This window comes from Pseudophryne corroboree, chromosome 10 (genome assembly GCF_028390025.1).
Source record: "Pseudophryne corroboree isolate aPseCor3 chromosome 10, aPseCor3.hap2, whole genome shotgun sequence".
Taxonomy (NCBI): domain Eukaryota; kingdom Metazoa; phylum Chordata; class Amphibia; order Anura; family Myobatrachidae; genus Pseudophryne; species Pseudophryne corroboree.
The window spans coordinates 40,442,135-40,460,436 of NC_086453.1; the positions used below are offsets into that span (position 1 = coordinate 40,442,135).

The 18,302-nt window shown below is 44.3% G+C and overlaps 1 protein-coding gene across 1 annotated transcript in view; it reads left to right on the forward strand.

Annotated features, from left to right (window-relative positions):
- Window positions 1-3,206, forward strand: part of ETFB (electron transfer flavoprotein subunit beta) — a 107,883-nt gene extending 104,677 nt beyond the window's left edge. Inside the window, exon 7 of the mRNA XM_063942316.1 lies at window positions 2,951-3,206. The gene's annotated coding sequence lies outside the window, so the exon portion shown is untranslated. The remainder of the gene's footprint in view (window positions 1-2,950) is intronic.
- Window positions 3,207-18,302: the final 15,096 nt, after the last annotated feature.

Genomic DNA, 18,302 nt, shown 5'->3' on the forward strand with positions numbered 1-18,302 from the left:
ACATCAGTAACAAAATGATTTGCGTTAATATAATTATTGAAGGCTGTCCTGCTGTGCCTGAGACAAGCGGGGAACCTCATCAGTGACTTGTTGTATCATTCACCTGTTTCATGTAACACAAGTGTCACTGCCTCCTGCTACACCGTGACAGTTTGATGTGTCGACTATTAGCATTGTGTCAGCGTTCCAGCTCCACGTTGGTAAGGGGGAAAGGTGGCATTTGACGAGCACACACGTTTCCGTGATCATCTTGTTAATTAAACTGTTTACGTTTCGTGGGTTTGTTGGACGTTCTGTTGTCAGCTGTCAGTTTGCTGCATATTTATCAATGTGCTATCACGGCTCGGTGGGTAAGAGAACCTCAGTCACGCATCTGATTAGCGACCGCACACAATAGTGAGTAACGTGACTGTATGTCATCCGGCCTAGGCTGTTCTGTGGCCTGTATGGATACGGGATAATGCACCTCACTGTAGGGGGAAAGGTACCAACCTTTGGAGAGTGATAAAGTGGAGAGAGATAAAGTACCAGCCAATCAGCTCCTAACCGCCGTCTTACAGTCTGTGTTTGAAAAATGACAGTAAGGAGCTGATTGGTTGGTAGTGGCAATTATTGCAAGAAATGACATTGGGGGTAATTCTGAGTTGATCGCAGCAGCAAGTTTGTTAGCAATTGGGCAAAACCATGTGCACTGCAGGGGGGGGGGGGGGCAGATATAACATGTGCAGAGAGAGTTAGATTTGGGTGGGTTATTTTGTTTCTGTGCAGGGTAAATACTGGCTGCTTTATTTTTACACTGCAATTTAGGTTTCAGTTTGAACACACCCCACCCGAATCTAACTCTCTCTGCACGTTATATCTGTCCCCCCTGCAGTGCACATGGGTGGTCATTCCGAGTTGTTCCGCTCGCAAGCTGTTTTTAGCAGATTTACTCACGCTAAGCCGCCGCCTACTGGGAGTGAATCTTAGCATCTCAAAATTGCGAACGACATATTCGCAATATTGCGATTACACCTCTCTTAGCAGTTTCTGAGTAGCTCCAGACTTACTCGGCATCTGCGATCAGTTCTGTGCTTGTCGTTCCTGGTTTGACGTCCCAAACACACCCAGCGTTCGCCCAGACACTCCTCCGTTTCTCCAGCCACTCCCGCGTTTTTCCCAGAAACGGTAGCGTTTTTTTCTCACACACCCATAAAACGGCCAGTTTCCGCCCAGAAACACCCACTTCCTGTCAATCACATTACGATCGCCTGAACGATGAAAAAGCCGTGAGTAAAATTCCTAACTTCATAGCAAATTTACTTGGCGCAGTCGCAGTGCGAACATTACGCATGCGCACTAAGCGGAAAATCGCTGCGATGCGAAGAAATTTACAGAGCGAACAACTCTGAATGACCACCATGGTTTTGCCCAATTGCTAACAAACTTGCTGCTGCGATCAACTCAGAATTAGGCCCATTATGAAGAAACTTGCAAAAGAGGTTACATTCTAATCCGCTGCGAGATTGTGCAAACAGCAACTGTGCAGGCGGGAGACCACTGCAGACTGTGTGTGCTGCTTCATCCGTGAGGCATGTCATACAATTGACTCGTGTCCGGCTGTAAATAAGCCCCAACGCAATTACATAGATCTGTACATATAATAAATTGTAAATAAATGAAAGCTGCTTAGATGTTTTTTTTTTTTTTCCAAGTTATACAACCGCTGGGTAAGGTACACATGTGACAGGCTGTTGTGCGTTGAATAAAGTATTTTAGTTTTGCAAACTGTGCGCAGGTGTCACAGTAAAAATAAAAAACACAATGGTCGACGAAAGTGTCTGCACAGATGGGCCAGTAAGTTTGCTCTTAAAGCAGTTAACCCAACGGAGCACATCTCCCTTTAATGCAGCACATATCTACATTAATGTATAGTACGCCTCCAGTAATTCAGCACGCCTCCTTTGGCGCACATCACCTGTATTTCAGCACACCATATTTGGATACTCGGCAACACATGTCGCCATCAGTGTACTAGAGAGCGGCAGCCATTTTCTTGTAGCACACATCCTCCTTATTCTTCTTTTTCTTCTCTGTGGCGGGTGGAGAGCGATGACGACATCTGTTCCGCTCAATCAGAAACACAAAGGAGATGAATAAGAAGGAGCTCAGGGAGAATGCTGGCCTCTCATAGGAGTTGGGGAGATCACCTAATAGTTCTGGAGTTCCCCCCAGCTAGTACAGATGTGTTCTCATACAGCGAAACACCACTCAGTGTGTACCAGAGACATGGGCTAAGGCTTTAACCGCACAGGAGTTAGTTGTAAATCTGTGCAAAGTCTCAGATGAAGCGCAACGGAACTTGGCGAGAGAAAAAGCCGCAGCTGCTGCATCGCAGCATTTACTGTGCAGATCAGTGCAGTCTCGTAAAGCGATTTTGTCACCTCAAATTGCGACTAAGATGCATATTCGAGGGAAAAAATTGCAAATAAGAAGCTTCGCACAAGCCAGTCGCACAGGGCCCGGCGCATAGAGAACGGCAATAATGTATGATGACACGTATATGTATGCCGTGCAGGCAGTGTTTGAGTGACAGCTACAGGTTTCAGTTTCCTGATTTTGTGGTCATTTCAGAATTTCTGCAAATTAAAATGAAGGCGTCTATTTATTTTCCTGGATCCTAAAATTGTGTCAGACTTTGTATACGTCAATAGAAAACAGTGGCAGAAAAGGCGTCTTTATGTTTAATTAAAGTTTGGAAAACAAAATACTTGGTCTGCATAAATTTAAGTACGTTTTCACTTAGAGAGAAATTATCTATCCTATCTATCTATCTATCTATCTATCTATCTATCTATCTATCTATCTATCTATCTATCTATCATATATATATATATTACATAAGTATCTGTCTTATGTAAATATATACAAGCTACATTTTAACCATCTCTTTATGATGTTCAAATCCCAGGATCGACCTGTCTCCCTGGCAGATATCGAAGGTGCGGGCCTGTCACCTCCCGGCTGTGCCGTCCAGTCGCCAGTCGGTGCCTTCTGGGAAAACACTGCCAGCCACCGATCACGATTGTACAATCCTCTCCAGCTACTACTTGTATAAGAGGAAGACTGGTGGAGGAGAAAACCTGAAATCAAACTGTGCTGGCTGTTTTTTTCCACTGTAATTAAGCTACGTCTATAAATAAACGTTTCTCCTTTGTACGTCCGGACTGGAGTTTCCTAGTGATTATTTAATAATAGGGCACTGTGGGGGACAGATGAAGCCACGCAGAGCATTATAAATGAGCTACAATAAGAGAGCAACCATGTGTGACATTCTCTGGAAGTTCCGGGAACTTCAGTACTTTCCACCAGATTATTAGTCTTCAGCAAAGTGGTCGGTAGATATTCCAGTGCCGTCCTGCTATCTGTAATTAGAGCGTGCTATCTGCAATCTGATGTTAGGTTTGGCCTTCCGGGTTTTCGATCTCTAATCTTACAATGATATAATTGTTTCTGTAATATGATGGGTTGACCAGAAACTTTTTGTGTGTGCGTCTATATAAAATGAAAACTTCAAGTAGGGTTTTGATGTGATCTGTGGTCTTTTAATGCACCATGATGCAGTTTGTAACGTTTTATTACGTAGAATGTGCTTAGTAAGGTCTGCAAAATACTTTATTGGTTATTGGATAAATGGTTTCAAAATTGGCGTAACGACTGCCGCCTTCCGGAGTATAGAAGCAAACTTGTAAAAGGTTGTGTATGTGCGAGATAATCAGCTTTTCAGTCTACTTGTTACGCCACCACTACTATTCCCTGATAACGGTCACAACATTTCACAGGTTTTAATTTCACTAAAGCTGCCGAAGGTTTTGTCACTTGTATGGGAGCGTCGATGCGCAGCGGAGACAAAGGGAGCTCTCCGTGACTATTTAGACATTGCTATGTGACCTTTTCAGAGAGTAAGATATGGTGCGCCCAGACACTTAACCTAATTAGCGAGAAACGTTATGTTCACTTTAAATTTGGTCTTTAAAAATTTTCCTTTAATTCGCAGAGAACAAAATTTATTGGTGAATTTTGGAAGAAAGAAAAAAAAAAAACCTTGTTCGCGTGATTTCAGCGTCGTCTTGAGTCTCAGGGAGAGAAACCTTTAGCTAGTCCATTTATTTGTAATGGTGACCCCCTCCCCCGTGTCATCCAGTAAACCCCTATGGGGCATTTTAATTAATTTGTTTAGGTAACTGATATAAACAAAAATAGGAATCTTTCTATATACTGTATTCTATCTTTTCCTAATGTGACTTATACAATATTTGCTTTATACAATATTTGCTTCGGCCCCGATCATTTACTTGTTTGTTTTTATCTATCTGCAATTGAAGAACAGGATTTTATTTATTTTACTCCCAGATACATTTGCTTCTTTAAGAGGTCCACCCTGTTTGTCTGCTGTCTTGGTGCGTCAATGTACCGGCGTCTAGGCTAACTGCTGGACTTGTGCAAGCACCCAGTCAGGGATCTCCTAGTAGGGAAGCATTGTGAAGGTAACGAGATGCCATGACATTGCACAGTGCTTCCCACCGTGATGAAAGGAACAGCCAGATATCTGTGTCTTACAACTTTACAAGTGTGAACCAACTTAAGGTATAAAACAATTAGCCTAGTAATTCTTCGTGGCTTATTAACTGGAAAATATGGACACAGAACATATTCCTAATATACTGTACTGTGTACAATTCTGGGCACCATACTACAAAAAGGATATCCTGGAGCTAGAAAAGGTTCAGAGGTGGGCAACCAACCAAACAAATCAAGGGCATGGAGACGCTGGAAGACGAGGAAAGCCTTGTAAGACTAGGCATGTTTACACTGGAAAAGAGGAAACGAAGAGGGGACATGATCAACATCTACAAATATATAAGGGGACAGTACACAGAGCTTGGGAGGGACCAGTTTTTGGTTAGATCAACACAGAGGACTCGTGGACACTCGCTCAGGTTAGAGGAGAGTAGATTCTGCACAATACGGCGTAAAGGCTTTTTCACAGTAAGGACAATACGTGTTTGGAATTCCCTGCCAGAGGGAGTTGTAATGGCGGACTCAGTCAGCACCTTTTAAGAATGGGTTAGATAAATTCCTAATGGATAAGGATATCCAGGGTTATGGTGCATAGTCACGCACTATAGTTACTATAAAAAGAGGGATAAAACTCGACGGCTGACATCAACATCAGCCAAAATTTTAGACCATTAATCCTGCATAGGAGACCATAAATAGGTTGAACTCGATGGATAATCGTCTTTTTTTCAACCTTAGATACTATTTTACTAATATTATTGCGTCTTCTCTTGGTTATATGTATGAATAGCTACCTGTTTACTTTGGTTTGAGGGTTTTTTTTCCTGGGAGGGAGGGAAGTCTCCATTAATAGTGGGGTTATCCTTCCAATAACAGAAACAATGAGCACAAAGGTAAGAGAGAACATGATAGAGGAGTGAACAAAGGGGGTTCAGGTCAGGTCTGTACTGCGTATGTACCGCAATGCGCCGGCGCGTCGGCTGAGTGCACCGGCAAAGGTGCATAGTGACGGGATGGTGCGAAAAAATCAATCGCCCATGGTGACTGACAGGAATCGGCCGTTCGTGGATGACAACTGCCCGTTTTGTAGGGGTGTCCATGAAAACGCAGGAGGGACCAGGCGTTTGGAGGGAGGGTTTCTGACGTCAGCTCCGGCCCCGATCATCGCAGCGGATGAGTAAGTCCTGGGCTGTGCAGAGACTCCACAAACTCATGTTTGTGCAGCTCTCCAACAAATGGGATCACACACCTGCGCACACACAATACCCTCCCCCTGTAGGCGGTGACTACCTGATCGCAGGGATGCAAAAAACGCACCCTAGCGATCAGGTCTGACTTACCCCCAAAAATCGGATAAAGTATAAGGCTGTTCTAGGCCTGTGTTGCTCTCTTCACATCCTGCAGCTGGTTTCTTGTCTGGATCCGGGATTGCTAGGGCCTGTTTGGAAAATGCTACGCCATACAGAGAGCATCCCTTGTCTCCTTCACACAATACAGAGGGAACTGTACCGCAGCAGCCGTTTCTTGCCCCCTGTATATAAGTGTGCTGCAAAACAGTAACAAGGATGTTTCTTAAGGTGTACATTTCCTTTACAATGAGCAGGATATGCGTGCCATGCTCTGCAATAACATCCAATTGCCTGCCAGTCTGCCTATTCCGAATGGTTTATGGCCATGTGAGCCCGGGCAGCCCCCATCATTTATTCGTTTGAGAAAAATAAATCCCTGCAACTCTGACGCTGGTCCTCCTGTACAAATAATCAAAATCACCCATCCCAAACCGATATTTATAGTTAAGAGATGTTTGCTTGCTGTTGATACATAAGGCAATATCTGTGCAGTTCATTGGAAACATTTGTATCACTAAGCAGCTGTACCATACGTGGTGCGTTTCACGGTCTATCCCCTAATAATAACATACGGCCTGCAAGGAGCAATCGGTACTTATCTACAATCAATATTCTGTATTTATTGTATTGTTCTTGTAACTGCATTGTCAGGGCTTTGTCTTTACCTGACGGCATCTGGCAGATGCTCCCCTGTGGATTCTGTGCCATAAGGTGCATGATGGTACCTAGCAAAGTCCTGTAGGCCAGATATCTTCCACCCCTCCCACGTACTGGGACGTAGGAAGACAGCACCTTACTATTCCCAGTAGGCAGAGAAGAGGAAAGAGAGAGAGAACAGCAAGACAAAGGATTTTGCTTGTTGGAGTATTCCATAACCCTTTTGCTGCTGTCACAGCTGGGCAGAGCGTACAGTAGTTTGGGCTCATCACACACAATTATTCTTATTTTTTGTCCGAAGCCTTTGCATTAAAATAAGAAATACCATTATTTTACCTATAGCTCAATAGCTGCACACATCACCTTTACGGAATAACATTCTTTAATTACTTACTGGAAAGTTTTTTGTTTAAACAGTTAAATTATCCCAGCTTCCAGACTAGCTGCAGGCTTTCTGTAGAGTAGTAGCCCATTAGAAAGGGATGGCTATGCATATATTACATTAAGCCCAGACCTGGAAGGTACAGTAGTTTCCAGAAGCTGGTGCAATAAAGGGACATTCCTATTTATTTACATCATTAAAGTTGGGCAAACAGTTGGAGAAAAAAAACCTGTTTAAATTAAAGCAGCCGCATCGGATATACATGAAACACATTACCCTTAAGTTCCGGAACTAATCTGACACCTACATATAACAACATTAGCGGGCATTGTAATATAAGATAAACAAGTGTTACAAGCTGTAACCAATTCACAACGGAACCTCCTTCCCATAGTGCGGCTCTGGGAACTAGCGCCATCCAATGTTGGTATCTGTTCCCGTAATCAAACTTAAAAAATGTTTAATTTTTCAGAGCTTGGTGAATTTCTGTGCCTATACTGTTGTATGGGGACTGCATTCCGCTATAGAGCTGTCATTTAATCCAGTGAAATGTCCTGTATTACCTGTGCAATGAACAGCTCCGTGTCTCCAATGTGCGTTACACACACAGAAAGTCAGTTCTCCATGTCTACGATTGAATGATGACTAGATCCCATAGTTCTGATGGTGTAATGGTTACTGCCTCACAGCGCTGAGGTCAGGGGTTCAATTCCTAGCATGGCCCTAATTGTGTGGAGTTTATATAGTCTCCCCGTGCTTGCGTGGGTTTCCTCCCACAATCCAGAAATATACTGACAGGTTCATTGGCTCTCAAAAAGGGGCAGGGACTGAATGGCCACATATTCTCTGTAAAGCGCTGCGGAATATGTCTCTACTCACGGGTGGTATTCATGTGACCGCCGGTCAGCTGACCGACAGTCACATGACCTCCTCCACCAGCCCAACGGGTCACTGTCCCGATGGTCGGCATGCCGACCAACAGGGACTATTTCCACTCGTGGGTGTCCACGACACCCATAGAGTGGGAATAGAACCCGTGGCGACCGCAGGTCGCCACCGAGCCCGCAGCGTGGCAAGCGCAGCGAGCCCGCAAGGGGCTTGCTGCACTTGCCCCTCCCCGCCGGGATCCCGGCGTCTGTATGCTGCCGGGATCCCGGCGTCGGTAAGCTGACCGGCGGTCAGCCGTACTACACCCCTACTCACAAGTGATATCCATGAAGAGTAGACCTTGGGTCAACGCTGATTAAGGGGAGAACACCTCAAGGGGGGAGAACTTCAAGCTCTTTTCTGGTTATTGTCCGGAGAAATAGACTTAGTTTAGTGGAATGAAAGCGTAAGTGCCTGAGACAGAGTGAGAAATCGGACCTATAAATCAACATGAGCTGCAGGTCTCAACAAAATTCACTCTGCATTACTCCCCCATTACATACAGTGGACAGCAGGTATTTCCCTAGATAAAACTGATTTCAAGACTTGACAGGGTCAATCTTTACCTTTCACGTTATTTGCAATGCAATCGAAAGTAAGCTATGAAATAGTAAAAACAATTAGCAGAATAGGCCATTTATTTCTTACCACTTATTGTTGTTTTAGGTAACTGCAGAGCTTTCCTCACCACATTTCTGCAGTACTGTTGTTATGCCTGTATTGCACTCAGTCTGTGAATGCTGACTGATAATGGAAGGAATTCTGAAGCACGTCGATCTGTATGTTTGAGTAACAGTAACTACCGTTTTAAAGCCAGCAATACCTTCCCACCCAATGGGTGTTACCACCATCTTTCCCCCGATTGTAACCGTGTTACACAAAACGGGTTTGTACACATGGGTGCTTGAAAATGGGTGTGGTATGGAAGGTCGACAGTAACTAGGTCAACCACTATTGGTCGACAGGGTCTCAAGGTCGACATGCGTTTTTTTATGCTGTCGATTTCTCCGTACAGTTACCGGGAACCCCAATTAGTGCACCATGTCCCGTCGCATGACCCGCCATACTTCTGCTACCGCTCCTCTCGGCACAGGTTACTATTCCCAATCGTAGTCCGCGTGGATCGTTAAGTATGAAAAAGTTTTTAAAGAAATTGTGAAAAACTCGTTGACCTAGAACATGTCGACTGTCAACCTAGTTACTGTCGACCTAGAGACCGGATCCCCCGGAAAACATGAGTACAGTCTTTACTGTAACCTTGTGTATTATGCGTACTGTATAGACAAGGTGTAGGGAACCCGCGCTCACTACAGTGTGTGATTTATCAGGGTGGTCCGTTAGTGAATTGCTGCCATATATAACTGGGGAATTCCAATCCTACAAAAAAATACCAAAGTTTGTGATACGCCGCATAGATAATGAGATGGAAAGTAGTGTGTAGATTTTAGACTTGATTGCCCAATTCCGCAATCACGGTATGGGTGGGGTGGGGATACACTTGTAGGGGGCCCGGCTGCCATGGGGGCCCTGATGCTAATGATTCTATCTGATGCTTTGATGCCAGTTTTCTCCTGCACTCCGCTGAGACAGCAAAGCAATAATAAAAGGTTTTACAGAAGATGCACAGTTCAACCTTCTTTTGCTCCAAAGCCCACTTTATCTCTTCACACAATTCTTTTCAAATGTCTCAATAAATTTCACATGTAAGACCAAAACAACAGGGAGTCACAGTGTGGCTGGATAAGATTGAAAGTGTCATGGATATATATTAAGCTAAGTTCCTTTTAGATGAGGTAAAGATCCAGAAATCCACACCACCACAGATACCAATCTTCAACCCTTTGGGTGTTCTCTGGTACCACAAGGTGCAACAACGCCCAGATTGGGAGCCACTGCCCTAGGCAATATACGTCTTTGGGCCACACTTGTCAAAAAAAACACAACATGGTAAGTTCCCTCTAGACCCTAAGTCGAAAGTTGGGTTGCTTAATGAATAATCCCACTATGATCAAAAGCCTCTAAGGGAAATAAAATAAATTGTGGACAGTGTTACACTGTCAGAATACTACAAGCATTAAGTATATTGGGGGGAGGGGGCGTTGCCACCATGCTGAGACTTGTTGTGCCACGCAAGAAAAAAAATAGAAAATTCAGGCGCACATTCTAAACACTAAGAGCATTGGTAATCGGATAATAGACTCTGCAGTCTAACATACTGTGGAGTAAAATGTACATTTTTAAGGTGATAAAAAGTGTTGGTAAAAATAAATTTAAGTGCTAGATTAAGTGTTACAATATGATGCCAGTAAGCAGCCCGGCCATTCCAACCCAGGGAGTCCCACGACCCAAACCCAACCCTAATAATGACATATAAATGTAAAAATCGTGGACAACGTTTACGCTTTCAGAATATTATTAGCATTAAGTATATGTAGTATCTATACACCGGAATTATATAATGTAGTTGTGTATTTATTCCCTGTACCTGCTCATAAGTACATAGTTTCAGCGGGTGCTGTGGCTATGGGGCCTGGATGTCAGATGTCCTATATGCAACACACAGTAAATCCCAGACAGACCATCCCAGGTCACCACACCTGGTCAGAGGAACCCAGGGATGGGCATCAGAAGGGGGCTATCAAATGTTTTGTACCTTCCTGGTGTCTGCTGCACCATTCATTTCTGGCTGCCATCCCCAAATCAGACTGATTGCAAACACCCCCACCACATATACACACACTTCCCCCAACTTTGTTACAGGGTGCCATGATGTATTGTCCCCCCCTGCCCACCCCTCTCCCCCTCCCCGGTGTTACTAATTAGATGTTATTACCTTGTGGTACATTTCGATTTTTATTTTCTAGGGATTTGACATTCAATTTCCATTTGATTTTGATTGAAGAGATCTACTAAAGGTAAAACAGAATGTCATTTCGATTCTAAAACCAAATTCAACTCTCATCCCACTCAAAATCCAATTTCTGAAAAACATTGATGTTTTCCCATAGTTTAATATAAGATCCCCTCATTTATTAAAATTGAAGTCGAACTTCGAATCCTCAAACTAATTGAATTATATTCAACATTCAATTTGTGCTTCTAAAATCCATTTTATTGGTAGGAAATTGATTGTGATGACTTTTAAAGTACCCAAAAGCGTGTGGAGTAGTGTGGCTGTAGGAATAGTGGCTGTCCGAGGTTATGGTATGTTGTGCACCTACCTGCAGTATGCAAATCACCACCTGATTGAGAGAACCCAGGAGCATTAATCAGAGCAACATCAGCATCTTCATGAGTTGAATACTGCACCTGTTTATACAAATGATAATCATACCTAGTCCAAGAATGTACAATAGATAGCAGCATAGCAGATGATATAATGAATCTTAAATTCATGAGTGTTATAACTGGCTATCCCGGTGCCTACATCCTCAGCAAATCTTCCCTGTCTGCAAAATTTGAGGGGAGTGAAATGTCAGAGGGATGGTTGTTGGATAAGCTACCTATATGTGTTAATGAAGCAACTAATAGTAGTTGTTAGTATATTGTTCTAATTCTCCTGCCTACCCCCCCCCCCCCCCCCAACCCACTCACACACACACACACACACACACACTCTCTCTTCTCCCCCCCAACAGGTGATTTAGGCAGTGCCTGTTGCTTCTGACTTCATTGCAAATCATCAAACTCCTGCTGAGCATAGGCATAAAGAGGCACATATAGCCACCAAATCCATGACAGAATACACCTTTGGCCTATGTTATTATATGATTTGGAAATCGTGGCCGATATTGTGCTCTGCTGCTGTCCATTGCATAATTGCGCATTAAATAAACCACCCTCTCCAGATGATGCAATAAACAGGGAGCAGGCAGCGGTTTTAAAAGCGCAACTGACTATGGGGGTCATTCCGAGTTGTTCGCTCTGTGTTTTTTTCTCGCAATGGAGCGATTAGTCGCTAATGCGCATGCGCAATATCCGCAGTGCGACTGCGCCAAGTAAATTTGCTATGCAGTTAGGTATTTTACTCACGGCATTACGAGGTTTTTTCTTCGTTCTGGTGTTCGTAATGTGATTGACGGGAAGTGGGTGTTTCTGGGCGGAAACTGGCCGTTTTATGGGAGTGTGTGAAAAAACGCTACAGTTTCTGGGAAAAACGCGGGAGTGGCTGGAGAAACGGAGGAGTGTCTGGGCGAACGTTGGGTGTGTTTGTGACCTCAAACCAGGAACGACAAGCACTGAACTGATCGCAGATGCCGAGTAAGTGTGGAGCTACTCAGAAACTGCTAAGAAGTGTCTATTCGCAATTTTGCGAATCTTTCGTTCGCAATTTTGATAAGCTAAGATTCACTCCCAGTAGGCGGCGGCTTAGCGTGTGCAATGCTGCTAAAAGCAGCTTGCGAGCGAACAACTCGGAATGAGGGCCTATGTGAGTGCAGAAAGTAAAAGGCAGATTAGGGCTAAACTTATTGCCAACTATTTCAGATGTAAGTATTTAAAAAAGAAAAACACAATTTTAATCATCAGGTAGGTTTTCATGTATAAAACAGTGTAAAAAGAGAGCTTCCTAGTGTGCATGTGATACATGTAGACTAATAGGAAACAATAGAAGTTCTATTCAATTTTGTTGGGGATTTTCATGGGGATTTGAGGTTTGATTTTGGAAGGGATTTCAAAATCTTAACACAAAATCCCTCCTAAACATGAATCAAAATCGAATTTAATTTAAAAATCGAATGCGAAATCGATTTTTAGTAAATTAAGGATTTTTTTAAGGGATTTTTCAGTTTCAACAGAATCGATTTCAGTTGATTTTTAAGATTCATAAAAATGAATCCCTAATCGAACTTTAGTAAACATATCCTCTGATCTGTGAATTCTGCAGCGATCCCCAAACGGTGACACGTGACTTTCATACCCACACTAATATAATATGAACCTGCATACTGCGTGTTGTCTGTAAAGGGTTAAGTCAGGCATGTCCAAACTGCGGCCCTCCAGCTGTTGAGAAACTACACATCCCAGCATGCCCTGACACAGCTTTAGCATTTTCTGACAGCAAAACTGTGTCAGGGCATGCTGGAATATGCAGTTTCACAACAGCTGGAGGGCCGCAGTTTGGACATGCCTGGGTTAAGTAGTAATATGTGTCTGTGTGTACATTTGGTGGAGAATATAGATTGTAAGCTCCACTGGGGCAGGGACTGATGTGAATGGGCAAATAGTCTCTGTAAAGCGCTGCGGAATATGTGTGCACTATATAAATAACTGGTAATAAATAAAAATATATATCCTATGCCTTAAACTAATGAGTAAAAATATATATCTTATGAATGGCAGCCTCATATAATGTTTGCAATTGTTTCCAAATTTTCTCTTTCAAATACTGACACAATCAAAGGAGACTATAGAACCGATGAAAGTACTAAATTATTCTATAAATACAGCTTAAGGTGCCAGGACAGTAACGGTGTAACTCTTGCCAGCCTCCGGTGGTTTTTGGGAGAAGTCACGCTGGTTGCTCTCTTCCCCTCTGCGGTGACCGCAGGAAGTACTGTACACACGAAAGTACACTGACACTTGGCACAGTGATGATAATTCTTGGCCAGAGGTACAGTAACTATGACAGCCTCCAACACCCCAAGTCCTGGACTTTTAACAGCAGAACTGACTCTTGTTGCACCAGTTCCTGTAGCAAATTAAAAAATTATTATTTCTGCTGTGGGGTACACTGGGCTCCACAAGGAAAGACATAGGAGTGTAGAGTAGGATCTTGATCCGAGGCACCAACAGGCTCAAAAGCTTTGACTGTTCCCAGAATGCATAGCGCCGCCTCCTCTATAACCCCGCCTCCCTGCACAGGAGCTCAGTTTTGTAGTTGGTGCCGCAGATAGCAGGCACATAACAGAGGGGCTGCTCTGGGCAGCCCTAAGTAGAGCTTTTTTGAAGAAAAGTGAAGACTTCAAGGGCAGCAGCAGTGTTACATGTCAGAAGACATTCACTGCTGCAGCTCCATCTCTCCCCAGCGGCGCTGTACACTCCCGAGCCCTGGTTGCCGGGTAACTACAGCAGGAGTCTCTGGTTTTCTTCTGGTCAGGCACACACAACGGGGGCTCTCCGGGATCGCGTGGCCGCGCTTCGGGAGGTGGTGAGTGGGTCCCGCTCGCGGGACCCGTGCTTTATCGCAATCCGGCGCGGTCGGTGGGAGGCGGGCCGCGCGCGCTGGCGGTGGACACTGGCAGTACAGGCGATCCCACTAGATCACCAGGGCATGGGTGCAGGTCAGGTTTTCCCTTAAACCCTTTTTGTGTAGTCCGCAGTACCTGGTGGTTTTGCCAGCAGGGGGATAAGGCTTAGACCTGGAGCCCCTCCCCCAGCCCCAGGGCGCCATTTCTAGCAAATGTTCCCCCCTGGAGCTGCATATCTGTCTCTCCCTCACTCCCTGTCAGTGTTTGGGCGCCATTTCTCTCAGCTACACTGCTCCTGGGACTGCTTGGGCAAATCCTCCTGTGTAAAGCCGACTGGTTGTCAGCGCTGTGACTTTACATGACACTTAAGTATTCTACATGTCAGTTAGACAGTGCTAGTTAAGAAAGAGTGCATTTAGTCAGGGTTTTCTAGTACAATTACCCTGTGATATACATCCAATTCTTACTATGCAGTGTAATATCTATTGACTACATAATATAATAAGCTAGTCCAGTGCAGTATTATTGTTAGTAATAACCTCTGCATTGTATAACTGTAACTATCTGTGTGTGCATTAGCTTGCTGAGTGATTTCCATTTCGTGTCTCTCACTCAACTTGCTATCCCTATATTCGATAACCTGGTGTGTCAGGTTTTATATTGATATAGGATTTTCACAAGATATACTTTAATACGTATTTTTCTTTGTGATTTAGTCACTATATCTCTCCTGTATCTCTGCTGGTGCTGACTACACTGCGCAGGGGTTTGGGTAAGAGGTATTGTGCTGCTGACAATTGTACTGTGTTACCTGATACTGCAAGTTATATCTAGAGATGAGCGGGTTCGGTTTCTCTGAATCCGAACCCGCCCGAACTTCATGGTTTTTTTCACGGGTCCGAGCAGACTCGGATCCTCCCGCCTTGCTCGGTTAACCCGAGCGCGCCCGAACGTCATCATGACGCTGTCGGATTCTCGCGAGACTCGGATTCTATATAAGGAGCCGCGCGTCGCCGCCATTTTCACACGTGCATTGAGATTGATAGGGAGAGGACGTGGCTGGCGTCCTCTCCATTTAGATTATAAAAGAGAGAGATTTACTGGAGCTTAGGACTAGGAGGAGTACTGTAGAAGTGTAGAGAGTGCAGAGAGTTTACTAGTGAGTGACCACCAGACAGTGCAGTTTATTTAATATATCCGTTCTCTGCCTGAAAAAAGCGATACACACAGTGACTCAGTCACATACCATATCTGTGTGCACTGCTCAGGCTCAGCCCAGTGTGCTGCATCATCTATATATATTATATATCTGTCTGACTGCTCAGCTCACACAGCTTATAATTGTGGGGGAGACTGGGGAGCACTGCAGTGCCAGTTATAGGTTATAGCAGGAGCCAGGAGTACATAATATTATATAGTGTGAGTGACCACCAGACAGTGCAGTTTATTTAATATATCCGTTCTCTGCCTGAAAAAAGCGATACACACAGTGACTCAGTCACATACCATATCTGTGTGCACTGCTCAGGCTCAGCCCAGTGTGCTGCATCATCTATATATATTATATATCTGTCTGACTGCTCAGCTCACACAGCTTATAATTGTGGGGGAGACTGGGGAGCACTGCAGTGCCAGTTATAGGTTATAGCAGGAGCCAGGAGTACATAATATTATATTAAAATTAAACAGTGCACACTTTTGCTGCAGGAGTGCCACTGCCAGTGTGACTGACCAGTGACCTGACCACACTGACCACCAGTATAGTTAGTAGTATACTTATATTGTGATTGCCTGAAAAAGTTAAACACTCGTCGTGTGACTTCACTTGTGTGTTGTTTTTTTTTTTTATTCTATAAAAATAAAACTCATTCTGCTGACAGACAGTGTCCAGCAGGTCCGTCATTATATAATATATAATATATACCTGTCCGGCTGCAGTAGTGATATATATATATTTTTTATATCATTTATCATCCAGTCGCAGCAGACACAGTACGGTAGTTCACGGCTGTGGCTACCTCTGTGTCTGCACTCGGCAGGCAGTCCGTCCACAATTGTATACCACCTAACCGTGGTTTTTTTTTCTTTCTTTATACATACATACTAGTTACGAGTATACTATCTCTTTATCAACCAGTCTATATATTAGCAGCAGACACAGTACAGTGCGGTAGTTCACGGCTGTGGCTACCTCTGTGTCGGCACTCGGCAGCCCGTCCATAATTGTATATACCACCTAACCGTGGTTTTTTTTTCTTTCTTTATACATACATACTAGTTACGAGTATACTATCTCTTTATCAACCAGTCTATATATTAGCAGCAGACACAGTACAGTGCGGCAGTTCACGGCTGTGGCTACCTCTGTGTCGGCACTCGGCAGCCCGTCCATAATTGTATATACCACCTAACCGTGGTTTTTTTTTCTTCTTTATACATACATACTACTACGACATCTCTTTATCAACCAGTCTATATTAGCAGCAGACACAGTACAGTACGGTAGTTCACGGCTGTGGCTACCTCTGTGTCTGCACTCGGCAGGCAGTCCGTCCATAATTGTATACCACCTAACCGTGGTTTTTTTTTCTTTCTTCTTTATACATACATAGTTACATAGACATCTCTTTATCAACCAGTCTATATTAGCAGCAGACACAGTACAGTACGGTAGTTCACGGCTGTGGCTACCTCTGTGTCTGCACTCGGCAGGCAGTCCGTCCATAATTGTATACCACCTAACCGTGGTTTTTTTTTCTTTCTTCTTTATACATACATAGTTACATAGACATCTCTTTATCAACCAGTCTATATTAGCAGCAGACACAGTACAGTACGGTAGTTCACGGCTGTGGCTACCTCTGTGTCTGCACTCGGCAGGCAGTCCATAATTGTATACTAGTATCCATCTCCATTGTTTACCTGAGGTGCCTTTTAGTTGTGCCTATTAAAATATGGAGAACAAAAATGTTGAGGTTCCAAAATTAGGGAAAGATCAAGATCCACTTCCACCTCGTGCTGAAGCTGCTGCCACTAGTCATGGCCGAGACGATGAAATGCCAGCAACGTCGTCTGCCAAGGCCGATGCCCAATGTCATAGTACAGAGCATGTCAAATCCAAAACACCAAATATCAGAAAAAAAAGGACTCCAAAACCTAAAATAAAATTGTCGGAGGAGAAGCGTAAACTTGCCAATATGCCATTTACGACACGGAGTGGCAAGGAACGGCTGAGGCCCTGGCCTATGTTCATGGCTAGTGGTTCAGCTTCACATGAGGATGGAAGCACTCAGCCTCTCGCTAGAAAAATGAAAAGACTCAAGCTGGCAAAAGCAGCACAGCAAAGAACTGTGCATTCTTCGAAATCCCAAATCCACAAGGAGAGTCCAATTGTGTCGGTTGCGATGCCTGACCTTCCCAACACTGGACGTGAAGAGCATGCGCCTTCCACCATTTGCACGCCCCCTGCAAGTGCTGGAAGGAGCACCCGCAGTCCAGTTCCTGATAGTCAGATTGAAGATGTCAGTGTTGAAGTACACCAGGATGAGGAGGATATGGGTGTTGCTGGCGCTGGGGAGGAAATTGACCAGGAGGATTCTGATGGTGAGGTGGTTTGTTTAAGTCAGGCACCCGGGGAGACACCTATTGTCCGTGGGAGGAATATGGCCGTTGACATGCCAGGTGAAAATACCAAAAAAATCAGCTCTTCGGTGTGGAGGTATTTCAACAGAAATGCGGACAACAGGTGTCAAGCCGTGTGTTCCCTTTGTCAAGCTGTAATAAGTAGGGGTAAGGACGTTAACCACCTCGGAACATCCTCCCTTATACGTCACCTGCAGCGCATTCATAATAAGTCAGTGACAAGTTCAAAAACTTTGGGTGACAGCGGAAGCAGTCCACTGACCAGTAAATCCCTTCCTCTTGTAACCAAGCTCACGCAAACCACCCCACCAACTCCCTCAGTGTCAATTTCCTCCTTCCCCAGGAATGCCAATAGTCCTGCAGGCCATGTCACTGGCAATTCTGACGATTCCTCTCCTGCCTGGGATTCCTCCGATGCATCCTTGCGTGTAACGCCTACTGCTGCTGGCGCTGCTGTTGTTGCTGCTGGGAGTCGATGGTCATCCCAGAGGGGAAGTCGTAAGCCCACTTGTACTACTTCCAGTAAGCAATTGACTGTTCAACACAGTCAGCTACCTCATTGCGCCTCTTTTTTTCTTTGCGTCATGTGCTGTTTGG